Below are 18,412 nucleotides of genomic sequence, written 5' to 3'. Positions count from 1 at the left end.
CAGGTTCTGTCTTAGTGAGGAGAGCCAGAAGTCCCGGCTGACCTCAGCATTTTAGTCCCCAACTTATTCCAAGTCTTGGGGTCACAAGCCAAAAGGAGGTCCCGGGAAGTCTCGGAAGGGCTTCCTGGATGCAGGGAGGCTGAGCGTTGTCAGCCATGGACTTCCTGGGCCTGAGACTGTGGTGATTTTTGTGCCACATGTTGGCCTGAGAAACCAAGATTTGCAATTTGTCTACTTATTTATTATGAGATGGAGTCTTGCTCTGTCGCCCAGGCAGGAGTCTCAGCTCACTGTGGCCTCTGCCTCCCTGGGTTCAAGCGATTCTCTTGCCCCAGCCACCTGAGTAGCTGGGACTACAGGAACCCACCACCACACCCAGCTAATTTTTTTGTATTTTTAATAGAGACGGAGTTTCACTGTGTTAGCCAGGATGGTCTCAATCTCCTGACCTTGTGATCTGCCCGCCTTGGCCTCGCAAAGTGCTGGGATTACAGGCGTGAGCCACCGCGCCCGGCTGGCAATTTGTTTTTAAAAATATGAACTTATCTTATAGAGGAGGCACATGAATTAACAGATACTTTTTTTATTATTTTTTAATTTTTAATTTTTTTTTTAAGACGGGGTTTCACCATGTTGGTCAGGCTGGTCTTGAACTCCCGACCTCAGGTGATCCGCCTGCCTTGGCCTCCAAAGTGCTTGGATTACAGGCGTGAACCACCACACCCGGCCAACAGATACGTTTTTAGGGGTGTGTGTTCACGTCACTGTATACCTGGAAGAAAATCCTGAAGGAATGCCCAAACCTTTAAAGTGCTTTCCTCTGGGTGGCAGAATACCGGTGACATTCATTTTCCTCTTTATGTTTTTCAGTATCTTTCATATATTCTATAATAAGCATTTACAATAATTTATATGTTATAAATTCTATGTAATATACATTCATATATTACAATAAGCATTGTTTTTATTACTATTATTTTTGAGATGGAGTCTCGCTCTGTCACCCAGGCTGGAGTGCAGTGGTGCAATCTCAGCTCAGTGCAACCTCCACCTCCCAGGCAATTCTGCCCCAGCCTCCCAAGTAGCTGGGACTACAGGCGCCTGCCATCACGCCTGGCTAATTTTTTGTATTTTTAGTAGAGACAGGGTTTCTCTGTGTTAGCCAGGATGGTCTGGAGCTCCTGACCTTGTAATCCGCCTGCCTCAGCCTCCCAAAGTACTGGGATTACAGGCGTGAGCCACCGTGCCTGGCCTATATTAAGCATTTTATAATTAGAAAACATAAATATGGTTTTAAATGCTATAGGATGTTAAATATAAAATAAGAAACTTATTTTGAACAGGATGTTTTGCATCAGCTTAAAATGGCTTGCTTTGTTAATAGAGATGGCGAACCTGAGCAGCAAAAAGCAAAAGCATTGAATTTCTTGTATTGTGAAGTTATTTTTATTTGACTTCTATTCATTCCCAGTCTTTGTCTTCAGTAATTCAATATGAGTTTCATGCTATTTTGAACAACTGTTCCTGGAGGTTTGCCAAGCTTATGTTTATCATCCAAACCTCTGCAGAGATCATAAACAAAGAAAGCTATCTATAGAGAAAAAATTCAATGATGAAAACAAATAAACCACAGAAAGCAACTCGGCAGATACAGAGCAGGCATCACTGGGAGGGCAACAAATAGCTAAAATAGGAGCCGCGAGCACTCAGATGGGATTGAGATTCAATATTTGAGGGCTTTGCAGTCAAACCAGCACAAAAATGCTTCAGAACGGTGAAACATAAAATAATGGGCATGGGCATAGCTGGGAAGCAAAAGAAGGCAGAGGCGGCAATATTGCTAAAAGACAAAGCAAAACACATGCCTTTCCTAGAAAAGAATGTGCCAATGGAAGGCCCCCGAAGGGAGATGCAGAAGCATCTGTTTCTGTCGGGGTGGAAGGAGGAGAGCGTCTTCCTCATTTTCTCAGCTCTCCACGCGGTCTTCCTGCTTTGCTCACGCAGATTCCCGAGCTCTCTCTCACTTGGATTAAAAACAGCAACCACCACTTTCTAGGAGTGTCTGCTTAAAGGCCATGCATCTGTGACGTGGGGACACTGCAGTGAGGCTCTTCTCGGATCCCTTGGGGCTCAGGACTCTGGATGTCGCCCCCAGCCAGGCCACTGCTGCCCTCTGTGTCAAGCGCTTGCTGAGGCAGTTTGGGCTCTTCCTCCTCTTGTTATATTGGGGTTCAGGGGTTCAGGGTGCCCTCAGCTCCCCTGAGAGGACATTTCTCCAGGCTCCTGGTCTCCTGCCCTCTCAAGAATGAGAGAGGGCACCACAGCACAGTGCGCAGTAAATGCCGGACTCAAACATGTTTGTAGAAAGTGATTTATTTAAAGAGAGAGAGAAACAGGAGAAGGAACAGCTAACTCTTACACTGAGTGAGAGAATCCAGAAAGATGGAATCCCGGAGAGGAAAGCAGCTTCCACACTGAGTGGAAGGGAAAGGAGAGAGATGGAGTTTAGGAGGGAAGACAGGCTTCCACGAGACTGAGGAAGGGGACCCCAGAGGGGAGATCCAGGAGAGAGAAAGATGGCTTCCACGAGGGGAGTGTTCGTGGAAGGGGACCCAAACGTGGTGTCCAAAGGGATGTGGAAGAAGGGGACTTTTAACCTGGGAGGAACCCCCACCTTCTCTAAGACCCAGGCCAATGAAAGGAGGTCCTCAGAACTTCCGCTGAAGTGAATGACTCTTAGTTTCTTCCCGTGCCCTGGAAGTTTAAACATAAACTGTTAAATCTCCTGGATGAAGACGGATGGGAGGGGGAGAAAATATGGTGCTGGGAAGTTCTTGCCCTTAAAACTACGCCCCCTTGTGGACCCTGGAAAGAGAACACATTCGCTCCCTCTGATGCCCGGAGGCGCCCCGGTTTGAAGGTGGGGCTGCCCTACTGGAGCTCATGGTCTCCCATCGATGAAGACGGGGCCTGGCCCTGTGTGACATCCGGTGCAGACACTGAGTCCTGCAACCAGCACGTCCGTCTGTGCTGGCCTCACTAGAGTCCTGGCCCACACAGGTGAGAAAACACTTCCCCTGTCCCCAGCATTCACTTTCTGCTAGCGTCTGAGACCAAGGACTTGGGTCTCACGGGGACTCCCACTCCAGTTCCCAATTCCCGTTCTTCCTCGTCCTCTCCACACTCCCGCTCGGGACGCCTGAGTACTCTAAAACTCCAAACTCATCACACAGCTGTCCCTCTCCCGCACTGTGATGGCATCCCATGACTGGGATGGTGGAGGCCTTTTTAGTTCTAGGAATTAAGTCCTGTCACCTTGGGCTGAGGTTTAGGGCGTCTCCCCAAGGCAGTTCAGGACTCACTCAAAGTAAGAATCATTTCCCACTCCTCCATCCGAGGCTTGTTCTGGTTTTTCTTACTCTTTTCTCTCCACTTCTCCTCCCTCTCCCTAATATTCAGGATATAAAGGTTTCAGGCCATATTTATGCAACTCCAGAGATCAACTTTCCTTTAGGACATCTTATGTCGGCCAACAGAGTGCTGCCTGAGGCCTTTGCTGCCTTTGCTGTCTCCAGAGGGCTCAAGCTGACCTGTGGGTGGGGCTTCTCCTACTGGGAATTGCCCCTCCAGGGCATTGGAGGGGAGGCCAAGGCCCGTGATGCCCAGAAAAGCCATGTCTAGCCCTGACAGTTCTGTGCCAACAGCTGCATGGCCCTGTGTGTGTGTGTGTGTGTGTGTGTGTGCGTGTGCGCGCGCGCGCTACCAGCAGGGACCAGCATCTTTCACTGGCATCAAAAGAGTGACCCATTTTCAGTAACAACCTTTTTGCAGCCGCCGAGCCTTTGTTGGGTTTGTACAGGGGACCAGCTGAGCCGGGTTTGTGTGTTAGAGAAGTGGAGAAGTCTTAGCAGGTGGGAAGGAAGCTCCGCCAAGGCTCTCCAGTGAGCTGCCCCCTCCTTTCTTCCTGGAAAATTTCCAGGACCCTCTCTGAAGTGTCCCTTCCCAGGACTGAGTCTGGTTTGTCTCTTTGCTGGGTTAGGTAGGAGGAAGGCTGGGGGATGACCACAGCTGATTTTTGTCGTCTACTGCTCAGCCTGGATTCCCCACCCCCTCTGCCGGCACCTCTGCTGGGCTTGGCCACCCGCCTGGCAGGAGGATGCAGCCCCTCATCCCAGCCGCTTCACCCTCTTGAGGCTGCAACTGCTGTGTTTGTCCATTCCCCACCAAAACCGGGCAGAAGTGTACCAAATGATGCCCCAGAAGCCAGCTGTGTGCCAGGGTGATTCTCCTCCATCCCCGTTCCAGCAGCCCCTCCTACTACTGAGGATCAGAGCCAGTCACCCCTGCTGGGACACAGACTCCTTTTCTTGCCTGCTGGTCTTTTGGCACAGAGCCTGAAGTGACCAGTGACAGCCATAGCTTCTTGTCCACTGGACCCTGTATCGTGTCCCGTGGTGGCAGTGTTCCCCCTCTGGGGAACAGGCCTCTAGACCTGCAAAGCCCAACACGGAGGGGACAAGAAGTTCAGATTCTCTAATTGGATCCCTGGAGGTCATGGTTACGGGGCTGTTCCTATTTCTGCTCCTGGGTTCCCAGACCCACGCATTTTCTCAGCTGGAGACAGCAATTTCTGATGGTCGCTGACTTAGGGTATATTCTGTGTCTTGAAGGATGGAATTCCATCTTCAAAGGGCATTTTCTCCCAGCTGGTAGGTACCTCAGTAGACCTACAAGAGGACCACTCCATCACTCACTCCTATTGGCAGCATCTGCATGGCATGGGGAGGAATGGGCCCGGGGACCCACGGTCATGTGCCCAACACCATAGCTTCTTTGCTGTAAAGTGAGTCTTTTTGGTCCAAAGCAATGTTATGTGGTATTCAATATCCATCGATCAAACATTCTCCAAACCTCCTGATAGTGTTTATAAGAGCAGGAAGGACAAATCCACATTTGAAGTATGTCTTGGGTCAGTCAAAATGAATCACTGCCTCACCTTTAGGGCAATATAACTGACTTCAAGTCCAGTGTAATCAACCTTCCACCTAGTGGCCAGTTGAGTCTCCAGGTGGCACTGTACTGGGTGCTCATCTTTGGCGTCTGTTGCTGTCTGGCTAGATACTCAGCAATTGCTGGAACTGGATCAGGCTTGCTGAGCTGCAGGCCGTGCCGCTGGGCCCACACCATCCTGCCTCCCTGCCACCACTGCTACTAACTGAATGGCCAATGACAGAGCAGGCTGGCTCCGACTGGTCAAACCATCTTCCTACACGGCTGCTGGGCGCCTTCTCGTCGTGGTACTCTCTGGTGGGGGTTAGCCTGGGACCTTTACACGCATGCCCATGCCCATGGTTCCAGTTGCACGCATGACCCTTCCACTAGACTCCTGGTCCCCAACCTTTGAATTCTTCAGGCCCAGAGCAGCAACAGCCAAGTCTTTTGCTGCCGTCCGTGGGTCTGAACATATTCTTATGCCAAGCCACTTCTCTTTCCACACAAAATGGGTAGCTGTGTGTACTGCCTAAGTGTGGTGGGCAAACAGTGGCCCCCAAACATGCCCATGTCTGGAACCTGTACATCTGTTTTGGTACATGGCAAAAGGGACTTTGCAGATGTCATTAAATTGAGGATCTTGAGATGGGAAGATTATTCTAGATTATCTGGGTGGCCCAATGTAATCATAAATGTCTTTATAAGTGAAAGATGGAGGCCGGGTGTGGTGGCTCACACCTGTAATCCCAGCACTTTGGGAGGCCGAAGCAGGTGGACCACGTGAGGTCGGGAGTTCAAGACCAGCTTGACCAACATGGTGAAACCCCGTCTCTATCAAATATACAAAAAAAATTAGCCAGGCGTGGTGGCGGGTGCCTGTAATCCAAGCTGCTCTGGAGGCTAAGGTAGGAGAATCACTTGAACCTGGGAGGTGGAGGTTGCAGTGAGCTGCGATTGGGCCATTGCACCCCAGCCTGGGTGACAGAGTGAGATTCTCTCTTTAAAAAAAAAAAAAAAAAGTGAAAGAGGGAGCCAAGAGGGCCAAAGTCTGAGAAGAAGGCGTGGCTATAGATAGAAGCAGTTGTTAAAATGATGAGGCTTCTGGAAAGGGTGCATGAGCAGGGAATGCAGGTAGCTTCTAGAGGCTGAAAAAGGAAAGGAAATGGATTCTTTCCTACCCCGAGAGCCTCCAGAAGGAATGCAGCCCTGACAACACCTGGACCTCAGCCCACTAAGACCCAGTTTCAGAGCCGACCTCCAGGATTGTAAGATAGTCCATTTGTGTTGTTTTAAACTCCCAAGTTTTTGGAGATTGGTTACAGCAGCAACGGTGAACTAACACAGCATGTTTCTGCCCATGGGGAGACTGGCAGAGGCTGTCTCTCAGCACTGCCTTTCAGGGAGACCCCTGAGTGGGGCTGCAGTGTAGCAGCTATCTATTTTTAGGCAATTTTTGCACCCCATACTGAGCCAACCCACGCGTGAAGCAAGCTCGGCCTATTTCTTCCTACATTAGGTGGTCATAGGTGACATCACACCACCCAACACAGCAGTAATGGAGGTGAGGGACCCCCAGCGGCACAACAGAGGCAGATGCTAGGAGGGTCTGGTGCAGTTTATCAGTGGCTCCGGCCCTGCACAGGCCCCATCCTGGTGTACCCTTTCATCTTACCGCAGATGTCTGCTGAGCATGCCTGACGTTTGCCCTGGAGGCCCTGGCAGGGCCTGGCTCAAGGCAGGCAGCTCGAGAGGCGTGGTCACCGCGTGGTGTCTCCTGCTCTGCTAGGGTGCAGAGGCACAGCAGCAGCTGTCTTCCTTTGCTGCAGATAGCATGGCCTTGCTCCAGAACGCCCAGGATCCAGGTTGTGATTCTCCTACTGGGGCTTGCCATGAAATTATCACAAACTTAGGGGTTTAAAGCAACATGGCACCTTTTCCGCCATAGGTACCTCTAGAACCATAGAATCTTCCAGATCATGCGGCCTAGTTTGCTGGGCTGCTAGCACCACAGCCTGTGCCTGCTGCAGAGTTCTTCCCTGCACTGGGCCTCACTCAGGGCTGGCAGCACTTCCCACCACCTGGTCATTGTGAACATGCAGTATTCCCAAGTGTGGCACCTGCTGCCTCCAGCACCCACAGAGGCAACCAGTCATTGTGGTCCTTCCTTTTTTTTTTTTTTTTGATTTGGAGTCTCACTCTGTTGCCAGGTTGGAGTGCAGTGGCGCGATCTTGGCTCCCTGCAACCTCCACCTCTCGGGTTCAAGTGATTCTCCTGCCTCAGCCTCCCGTAGCTGGGACTACAGGCTCATGCCACCACGCCCAGCTAATTTTCATATTTTTAGTAGAGTTGAGGTTTCACCATGTTGGCCAAGATGGTATCAAACTCATGTCCTCAAGTGACCAAGGGATCTGCCCACCTCAAATCCACAGTTCTGGGATTATAGGCGTGAGCCACCGTGCCCAACTAGTGTGTACTCTACTCCATCCTAAATGAATGGAAATGACTTCTGGTTTGCCTCTTTAGTAGGGATGGAAACTAACGCATTGGCTTCCCACCATGGACTTGAGACTGTGTTGACCTGCACCAGCAAGGACACCATTATTGGGGCTCCTATTTGTTTGGGTTTGCAGTATTCCGCTGTCAATCTCCAGGATCCATTCGGTTTTTGTAGGGGTTTGACTAATTAAATGACTCTATAATGGGGAGCAAGTGTACCTGCATCCTTCAGGTTTTGACAGTAGAATATATTCTTCCCTTATAATTGCTGTAATTCTCTTCAGCATGCAGTACTGGTTTTATTCACTGTCTTGGCTCGGGCAGTATCAGGGATTCCCACTCAGCCTTCCCACATCTATAGCTCTTATTCCACAATCCCAAATATCTGGCCAACACGGGGGTTATCTCATGTGCCAAGTATGTCCATTTCTATCATGCATTTGAGGGCTTGGGAAATGACCACCATGTGGCTCAGTGGACCCAGTGGACCTACCAAAATCCAAAGCTGGGCCAGGACTCTGTTAATCACCTGACCCCATATGACCTCCCTTTAATGGGAGTCAAGACGATACGCCATGTCCCAGGATTCTGTGTGCAATCATGCTTGAAACGTTTCCACATTCCCCTCCCCGTGCACAGTTACTTGAATGAGTGACCTCAGGTTTCTCTGGGGAAGGACTGTGGGGGAAGATTTTGACCGTAGGCACTGGTGTGGGAACCCGGCCTTTCCATGAGTTCCAGGTCTGAAACCAGGCAAGGGATGGCAGCACGGCATTGGGGCAGCCACTCTCGGCCTCCTGCTCATCCAGGTTTGATTTCTTTTTGTTACGTAAGTTCAGCCACACCCTTCTGACTGTCCACCCCCCTGGCACTAGGAATATTATGTTCTATTATCCAGCTTCATAACTCTGCATATCAGGTCCTCCTGGCTACCACTCTGACCTTGCCACTGCTCTTGTCCATAAAAACCAATATTGCATGCTGAATATTGTTGCTTTGGTAAATGAGATGACTTCTGCGCCCTCCCACGGGACACAGTCGGCTGGTAGGTTTGCTGGCCTGACAGCACGTATGTACTCTAGGAGGCTCATTCCCCCGTCTTCCATGGTCACGCTGGCAGTTCCCCTTCACTCAGCGAAGGCCGTGGCTCTTTGCAGCCATCCACGAGCCATTCTAAGGGCACGTTGGGACTGTCTCCCCAGGGCAAAGCCAGGGTCACAAGCTTGCATCATGGAAACTCCTCCCACATTCATCAACTCTCTCTTCTCTGTCTTTACGTTCTGTCACCTGTGGGTCCAGCACCCTTGGGAAGGAGTCCTAGAGGTGCCCTCCGGGATCTCGCTGGTCCGTGCTGGGCAGATCCTGCGGTTCCTTCGGAATAGAGTCCCTTCCTCCCTCAGCAGGCCAGCATGTCTTAGCTAGGTGATGTTGTCATTTGAAGTGATTGGTCTGGTGTCAGAAGGGGGATATTGGCATAGATCCTGAAAAAGGCATGTGCTGCCTTGCAAGGCAGAGGTCTCTCTCTCCCACCCCCCTTGCCCCCTAACTATAACACACACACTCTCTCTATATAAAACACTTCAAGAAAGGGGCGCTGACCTTTAACAGGAGCAGTGGGCCACCTCTGCAGGCCCAGATGATTCAGGAGAATCTGGGGATTCTAGATTTGTTTGTTTCTTTGTTTTTGAGACACTGGTCTCTCACGCCCACCCTGGAGGCTCAGTTCAGCTGGTCAGTGGTGATTCAGCTCCGAAGTCTCAATTTAGGGTCCATTTCCTCAGACCACTTCTGAGAGCAACTCTCTTAGGTAGAGATCTCTGGGAAACTGGGTTTGCACCCCCAACTCCATCAGTCCTTGAATGGTGGGTACCAGTAGGGAGCGGGGGGCACAGTAGGCCCCTTTGGCTAAGTCTCCCCAGAAGGGAACCTGGCTGTGAGCCCATAGGGAACACTGCTCCTGGCAGCTGGGGCAGTGTGGGCCTTGGCCCTGAGTGGCACCTGAGTGGCACAGCACCTGCCACAGGGGCCAAGGCCACCATAGCTGAGACCACGATTCCTTTTTTAAGACTTCCTCCTCCAGGCACCCACAGGTTCATGCAGCCAGTATTTGTGGGGTGCCCTGAGGGGATATCGGGACCCTGCCCCGGCCTTCCGGGACCTTGCATGCTAGCTGGGGAGATTCCTGCCCTTGTTTAAGCATGGGCCAGGGGAAGCCTGGCAGCACCGCCAGAGCTTGGAGCAGGACACCTGCGGTCAGGGGAGTCAACTGCAGGCTTTCAGGGAGTGGCAGGTGGGATATTTCAGGTTGGAGGGCTCCGTCAATTGACCTTCAACCAAAGTGCCAAGAGACGTGGCAGCTCACCTCTGTAATATTGGTACTTTAGGAGGCTGAGGTGGGAGGATTGCTTGAGTCCAGGAGTTCAGGAGCAGCCTAGACAATATAGCAACATCCTATCTCTATAAAAAAGTTTTTTAAATTAGTTGACGGCTGGGCGCAGTGGCTCACGCTTGTAATCCCAGCACTTTGGGAGGCCAAGGCAGGTGGATCATTTGAGGTCAGGAGTTTGAGACCAGCCTGGCCAACATGGTGAAACCCCATCTCCATGAAAAATACAAAAAAATTAGCCAGGCATGGTGGCACATGCCCATAGTCCCAGCTACTTGGGAGGCTGAGGCAGGAGAATCACTTGAACCCAGGAAGCAGAAGTTGCAGTGAGCCGAGATTGCGCTGCTGCACTCCAGCCTAGGCAACAGAGCGAGACTTCATCTCACAAACAAACAAATTAGCTGAGCATGGTGGCACATGCCTGTAGTCCCAGCTACTCCAGGAGCTGAGGTAGGAGATTGCCTGAGCCCAGGAGCTCAGGGTTACAGTGAGCTCTGACCATGTCATTGCCCTCCAGCCTGGGTGGCAGAGCAAGTGAGACCCTGCCTTAGAAAAAAAAATGCCAAGAACACACAATGGGGAGATGATGATTTCTTCAATAAATGGTGTTGGGAGAACTGGATCCACATGCTAAAGAATGGAACCAGAGCCTCATCTTGCACCAGAAACAAAAATCAACTCAAAATGGATTAAAGACTTCAATGGCAGACCTCAAGACCCCAAATTATAAAACCCTAGAAGAAAACATAGGGAAAAACCTTCCTGACAGTGGTCTGGGCAATGATTTTTTTAATATGACACCAAAAGTACAGGCAAAAAAAGCAGAAATAGACAAGTGGGATTACATCAAACTGAAGAGCTTCTGCACGGCAAAGGGAGCCATCGGCAGAGCGAAAAGACGATGAGCAGAATGGGGGAAAATATTTGCAAACCATACATCTGATAAAGGGTTAATATCCAAAATGTATAAAGAACTCAAAGTCCATGGCAAGAGAACAATAACCCAATTCAGAAATGGGCAAAGGACCCGAAGAAACATTTCTCAAAAGAAGGCGCGCAAATAAATGGCCAACAGGCATATGAAAACATGCTCAATATTACCAATCACCAGGAAAAGGCAAATTAAAACCACAAGGCATGATCATCTCACATGCGGGAGAAAGTTATGATCAAAGAGACAAAGGGTGACAATGGTGGTGAGGCAATGGAGAAACGGAACCCTGTACACCGCTGGTGGGGATGGGAATTAGTGCAGCCATCATTGAAAACAGTATAAAGGCTCCTCAAAACACTACAAACAGAACCACCTTATTTTATTTACTTATTTATTTATTTTTTTGAGACCGAGTCTCACTCTGTCACCAAGGCTGGAGTGCAGTGGCATGATCTCAGCTCACTGCAACCTCCGCCTCCCAGGTTCAAGCAATTCTCATGCCTCAACCTCCCAAGTAGCTGGGACTACAGGCGTGCACCACCATGCCCAACTAATTTCTGTATTTTTAGTAAAGACAGGGTTTCACCATGTTGGCCAGGCTGGTCTCAAACTCCTGACCTCAAGTGATCCACCTGCCTCGGCCTCCCAAAGTGCTGGGGATTATAGGCATGAGCCACTGTGCCTGGCCAAAAAATACAACTACCTTATGATCCAGCAATTCCACTTCTGGGTAGATGTCTGAAGGATATAAAGTCAGTATGTCAAAGAGGTAATTGCACTCCCACGGTCAAAGCAGCATTATTCACAATGGTCAAGACATGGTATGAACCTAAGTGTCCATTGGCAAATAAATGGAATACAGAAAACGTGGGATATATACACCATGAAATACGACCAGCCTTGAAGAAGAAGACTCTGTCACTTTCTTAGATGGATGAACATAGAGGACATTATGTTAAATGAAATAAGCCATCCAGGCACGGTGGCTTACGCCTGTAATCCCAGCATTTTGGGAAGGAGAGGCAGGTGAATCACTTGAGGTCAGGAGTTCAAGACCAGCCTGGTCAACATGGTGAAACCCCATCTCTACTAAAAGGACAAATATTAGCCAGGCATGGTGGTGGGCACCTGTAATCCAACCTACTTGGGACGCCAAGGCAGGAGAATTGCTTAAACTCAGGAGGTGGAAGTTGCAGTGAGCTGAGATCATGCTACTGCACTCCGGCCTGGGCAACAGAGTGGGAAGGAAGGAGGGAAGGAAGGAAGGGAGGAGGAAGTGAGGAAGGGAGGGAGGGAGGGAGGGAGGGAGGGAGCCAGGCTCAGAAAGACAAGTATTGCATGATTTCAATTCATATGTGGAATCCAAAGTTGAACTCATAGAAGCAGAGAGTAGAATGGTGGTGGGGGGCTGGGAGTGTGTGTGTGTGTGTGTGTGTGTGAAATGGGGACAGGCTGAGTAAATTCTGGAGATTAATGTAGAACATGGTAACTGCAGTTAGTAATAATGTATTAATTATATACTTGAAAATTGCTGAGAGATCTTACATGGTCTCGCTGCAAAAAAAGATAAGTATGAGAGGAAATGGATATATTAATTTGCTTATTTTAATCATTTCACAATGTATACGTAATCGAAACATCATTTTGTATACTGCAAATATATACAATTTATTTTTTGAGACAGAGTCTTGCTCTGTCACCAGGTTCGGGTGCAGTGGCGCAATCTTGGCTCGCTGCAACTTCCGCCTCCCGGGTTCAAGCTATTCCCCTGACTCCACCTCCTGAGTAGCTGGGACTACAGGTGCACACCATCACGCCTGGCTAATTTTTTGTATTTTAGTAGAGACAGGGTTTTACCATGTTGACTAGGATGGTCTCAATCTCCTGACCTCATGATTTGCCTGCCTTGGCCTCCCAAAGTACAATTTTTATTTGCCAATTATATCTTTGTAAAGCCGTAGGGAAGGGGAAGAAAAAATAAAGAACATGGTAAAAATAGAAAACTAAATTACAAAAGTCATAAAATGTGCTCTGTGTAACTCAGAGTGGAGAATATCTGCCAGGAGGAGAATTAGGGGCTCCCTTGAGACCTCTCTCCTACCCATGGTGGTCTCTCTTCTCAGATGTGATTGGGGCCTGTGGCGTGTAAGATCCCTCAGCTCTACCCTCCTGGTGTCATCTTTGCATTGACTAGGGAAATGAAGGGTGTCCTGGGCTGCCTGGGGAGGCAGACTCTTCCACTCCTCACCCAAAAGAGGCTACTGACCAGCAGAGCTTAAAGATTGTTGGGAAATTGGCATGGGTAGCTCAGAGGCCTTTGGGGGATGATAGGACCCAGGACCCTGCCTCTTCAAAGTCATGGGACCCTCCTGGAAGGGCCTGAAGGCCTGCAAGAGGGAGGGTAGTGAACCTTTCCCTCAGACTGTCCATGGGAGAGCATTCCAAGTACTATGGTCTGCTTGCTGTGTATTGCACCCACATACTGCTTGTGGGACACAGGGGGCCATCCAGCTTGCACAGCAGACATGAAGATTGAGTGATGGGGGCTGAGGATATCTGAGCTGGATTTAGAAAGCTGGGGAAATAGATGCAGCAGTCACAGGAAAGGCTTCCTGCTTGTGATGGAAATCTGTTTCTGCCGGGCTTCTGAGGCCTAGTTCCCCTTCCTCTGCCCAGTGGACATGCATTTGCTCCATCTCGACCCCCGCACCCCACTCCCTTGTGGCTCTAGGGCTGGCGAGCCCATCCCCAGCTCCGCACTTCTCCTCTGACCTGGTATCTGCTCCTCAGCCCTTCCCAAAGCCTGACCCACATCTTGGGTTCTTGGTAGAATGGAGTTCAGGGTGGGGCAAGTCAGCCTCTCTAGGCCTTTGTCTCTGGGAATGTTTGCCTCCTGGTGAGGGGAGGCAGGGCCTGGGAGACACACTGGAAGCTTTGTGGCTTCTCTCCTGGAGTGAGTCAGGCCCATGGTTATCATTCATTCAGAAGCTGTTTATTTCAAAAGCATCTCCTGCCACCTTTTATGTTCCACTTTCTTTGCTGTGATTTTCTATAGTTGTTTAATCAATTATCTTTTTTTTTTTTATGAAGGACTTTTTTTTTTTTGTTCCCTGCCTTTCCCTCCAATGCTTTGAGGACTCTGAGAAGCTTAGGGGTAATTTAGGCTATGTCGTTCCTCCTACCTGGTCGGAGCCTTCAGAACTGGAGGCCTCAGGCTGCCATCTGGACCTTCCTGCCCTGGGAGGCCCTGGTTGCAGGGCTCTTTCTGGGAGTCAGGAATCCTTGGCTGCCTCTTCTTAGACCTGCTTTCCAAGGGCCCAGGATGCCTGCCTGTCCTCCCTCCCTTGGTGCAGAGGGTGAGGACTCACCTCCAGGCAGCGTTGGGGCCTTGGGAGATGCAGTGCACGGCATGGAAGAGAGTCCATGCTCCCCAAACACTGTCCAGGGACGCGTGTCCACTCCCTGGCCGCCTCCCCCAGTCAGGGTCTTGGTGTGACTGGGTGACTGTGCTCCCTCGTTCTAGATCCCCTCAGAGCTCCTGATGCCCAGGTGGACTAGAGGGTCTCCAATGGCTCCAGTTCCAAATAGAGCAGCCAGGCCCTAGGCCCTGGGACCTCAGGGCCTCCACAAGGCCTGGCCTACAGGCTCCTGCTCTCCACAGGCTGGGGAGAGGTAGAAACCAGCTTCCCCCTTGGGTGGCACTGGCTCAGGGTGCTTGGCAGAACCTCAGGGGTACGAGGGTTTTCCAGGCCACAACTACCTCTGCCACCGCTCAGGCCTACCACTGTCAGACAAGCAGGTTTCTGGCCATCAGGCCCAGTGGAGGATGCTGCCCTGAGGGAACTTTCTGGGGTGGGGGCTGGGGAGCTCTGCTCTCGGCAAGTGTTCAGAAGGCAGGGCGCTTGAGGTCTGAATGCTCCTTCCACCACCACTCAGGTCAACCCCAGCCAGCTCAAAGCTCAGAGAGGGATACGCCCTTGCAGGAGCATCTTGGCTCCCAGCGTGGCCACGGTGGGCAGATCAGAGAAGGCATCCGAGCCGGGGCTTCCTCCAGTTTGGGAGGACACTACCGCTCTCTGCCGCAGCAGCATCACCTGCACCTGGTGCAGCGTCCCTGAGGGCCTCACCTGTCCGTCCTGTGAAGATGACCGCCATCTCTCCAACGCCTGGAGCCAGGAGGCTGCTGCAGCCTCGTTGAAGGGCTTCATCGTTTCAGAGCTTTAGGCCACCCTCTGTGAAATGAGGCACAGCTGTGAAGAAGTGCACAGTCTCACCATGCTCCTTCCTGTGAAAACTTTTAGGGAGGCCTGAGGAGGAGGGTGGGTGGTGGGCGGGAAAGGTGGAATGAAGGAATGAAGGGAGCTAACAGCATTCTCCATGTTCATGTGAAGTGTTAGTTTCACTGGGTGAGGGATGTTTGCAAATGACAGGGCAGTATAGAAACGGTTTTGTTTCTCTTTTTGGGGTTTGATGAACTGTTTGAGAATTAATGCTTGTTCTCAGGAAGCAGGTATGTGTGTGATAAGGACACATGTGGACAATCAGGAGAATGGGAATTTGGGAGCCCTAGAGAGAGCATGATCCAGTGTCCACTGTCATCTTGGACTGTTCCAAACGTCACAGCGAGCTGTCCTGCTGAGGTCTTTGGGGTGTTGTGAGTCTGGACTGGAGACCCTCTACTCTGGGAAGTGTAGTGCTGAGAGAAAGGGAATGGAAGGAAAATCACAAAAGCTTCTGCAGGTGGGGAGTGGAGTTTCCAGAGTCAGGAAGATTTCACCAGGCAGGGATCGGAGGCTGGCGGCGCTCTGGCCAAGGAGCAGGGTTAGAAACGGAGGCGGCCAGGATGGAATCCCTCTGAGGGTACAACTCCTTGGGGGCTTGTTTTCCCCACAGAGCAGGGGATGGTTCTTTAGGATGAGTGTCGTTAAACTCCCTCCGTCATGGGCTGTCTCTCTCCTGGGTTTCTCCCGGCCTGTCGGCCGAGTGTCACCCAGCCAGCCCACTTGCAAGGTGCAGTATGAAATGAAGTGAGGCTGACAGTTAGGAGATGAGCCCTGGCCCCTTTCATCTGGCTCTGTCCAGGTCACCAAAGCTCACTTGCTCCTGGATATAGTTAGCAGCATGAGGAGTGATGTTCCCAGGACCAGTGGACAGCATGGACGTTGCCTTCTGGAAGGTCTTAATTCTCCATGAAATCCACAGCACCTAGATAGTACTCTATACATAGCAGTGATTCAGTACATGCTTGAATGATGCTTGATGGGCTGGCTATCTTCACTAGAGATATATGAATATCTAGCAAAGGCAGAGAAATAAGCTCAAAATCATGAATCACTACAGAAATGTAAATAGGAACCGTAACAATACACCATTTCACACCCATAGAAAGACGAACGTTAAAAAGACTGACAGGCTGGGCGTGCTGGTTCACGCCTGTAATCCTAGCACTTTGGGAGGCCGAGGCAGGTGGATCAGTTGTCAGGAGTTCGAGACCAGCCTGGCCAACATGGCAAAACTCCATCCCTACGGAAAATACAAAAATTAGCCAGGCGCAGTGGTGGGTACCTATAATTCCAGTTACTCAGGAGGCTGAAACAGGAGACTCACTTGAACTTAGGAGGTGGAGGTTGCCGTGAGCCAAGATCATGCCACTTACTCCAGCCTGGGTGATAGGGCGAGACTCCACCTCAAAAAAAAAAAAAAAAAAAAAAGAACAGCAATGAAAAAGACTGCTAATACCAGATGTTGGCAGGGATATGGAGCAATCTGGGATTCAACATATGGCTAGTGGGAATGAATGATGATGCAGCCACTTTAAAAGCAGTATGGTAGTATTTGTAGAGTTAAACATATTCTTACCATACAACCCAACAATTCCAATACAAGAGAAATGAAAACTTTCACAAAGAATTATAAGTGAATGGTCATAGCAACATTTTTTTTTTTCTTTTTGAGGTAGAGTCTCACTCTGTCACCCAGGTTGGAGTGCAGTGGTGTGATCTCGGCCCACAGCAACCTCTGCCTCCCAGATTCAACCATTTCTTCTGCCTCAGCCTCCTGAGTAGCTGAAATTACAGGCACACATCACCATGACTGGCTAATATTTGAATTTTTAGTAGAGACTGGGTTTTACCACGTTGGCCAGGCTGATCTTAAACCCCTGACCTCAAGTGATCCGCCCACCTCAGCCTCCCAAAGTGCTGGGATTACAGGTGTGAGCCACCGTGCCTGGCCAGCAGTACTGTTCATAAAAAATAAAAAACTGAAAGCAACCCAAATGTCCATCAACTGATGAATAAACAAATTATACTATGGAATACCATTCAGCCACAAAAAGGAATGGCAAAAATATTATAAGAGAAATAATAAAATACAAAAGACTATGTACTATATGATTGCGTTTATATGAAATTCTAGAAGAAGCAAAATTACAATGACAGAAACCAGATTAGCAGTTGCCTGGAGCTCAGGTGGGGAAGGAGATGGGCTGCAAATAAACAGCAAGAAATGTTATAGGGTGCAGGGACAGTTGTATATTTTGATTGTGGTGGTGGTAACATAATTATAAATAATTACCAAGCTGTATCAACCTGCATACTTAAAACGTGTGAATTTTACTGTATGTAAATAATAAACTACAAATTTTAGGCAAAAGAGACCCCCACATCTAGATATACCATATGCAAACTTCTGGCAAACCAATAATACAAATAAAATCTTGAAGGCAGCCAGAAACACAATAGACAGAACAAAGAATTACAGAAGACTTTTTTTCTTTGAGACGGAGTTTCACTCTTGTTGCCCAGACTAGAGTGTAATAGTGATCTCGGCTGATTGCAACCTGAGTCTCCCAGGTTCAAGCAATTCTCCTGCCTCAGCCTCCCGAGTAGCTGGGACTGCAGGCATGTGCCACCATGTCCAGCTAATTTTGTATTTTTAGTACAGATGGGGTTTCTTCACGTTGGTCAGGCTGGTCTTGAACTTGTGACCTCAGGTGCCCACCTCGGCCTCCCAAAGTGCTAGGATTACAGGCGTGAGCCACCACGCCTGGCTGTACGGAAGACTTTTATTCAGAACCTATGCAAGCCAGAAGCCAATGGGGTAACATCCTTAAAGTACTGAAAAAAAAAAAAAAGCAGTCAAGTTAGAATTCTATACTTTTTGTTTGTTTGTTTTTAAAGATAGAGTCTTGCTCTGTTGCCCAGGCTGGAGTGCAGTGGCGCGACTTCGGCTCACTGCAATCTCTGCCCCCTCGGGGTTCAAGCGGTTCCTCCGCTTTCCAAGTAGTTGGGGTTACAGGCACACGCCACCACGGCCGGCTGATTTTTGTATTTTCATTAGAGACGTGGTTTCACCATGTTTGCCAAGATAGTCTCAATCTCTTGACCTCATCATGATCCGCCCGCCTCGGCTTCCCGAAGTGCTGGGATCACAGGCGTGAGCCACCGCGCCCGGCCAGGACAGTGTGTTTTCTACTCCGTGTGTTTCGGGATAACAGCCCGGTCCCCTCCGATGAGCCAGTGCCTGCGAAAGCCCTTGAGATTTGGGAAGCAGGCAGCACGGATCTTGGAGTTTACCTTGCTGTTCATCAGTCCTCAGGCGG

At 49.9% G+C, this 18,412-nt stretch overlaps 2 long non-coding RNA genes across 2 annotated transcripts; one reads left to right on the top strand and one right to left on the bottom strand.

The window, feature by feature from the left end:
- The first annotated feature begins 996 nt into the window (after window positions 1-996).
- On the top strand, window positions 997-17,928 carry LOC116551573. The gene is made up of 3 exons (XR_004269004.1): window positions 997-1,022; window positions 6,071-6,072; window positions 17,631-17,928. It is a non-coding gene; the product is annotated as an uncharacterized LOC116551573 (long non-coding RNA).
- Window positions 7,325-11,463, bottom strand: LOC116551574. Its single transcript, XR_004269005.1, has 2 exons — window positions 11,428-11,463; window positions 7,325-7,383 (listed from the first exon to the last, which is right to left on the bottom strand). It is a non-coding gene; the product is annotated as an uncharacterized LOC116551574 (long non-coding RNA).
- Window positions 17,929-18,412: the final 484 nt, after the last annotated feature.

This window comes from Sapajus apella, unplaced genomic scaffold (genome assembly GCF_009761245.1).
Source record: "Sapajus apella isolate SASKATOON/1434 unplaced genomic scaffold, GSC_monkey_1.0 scaffold10, whole genome shotgun sequence".
NCBI lineage: Eukaryota > Metazoa > Chordata > Mammalia > Primates > Cebidae > Sapajus > Sapajus apella.
Note: the sequence above shows the minus strand (reverse complement) of the source record. Positions and strands in the feature narration are given on the sequence as shown.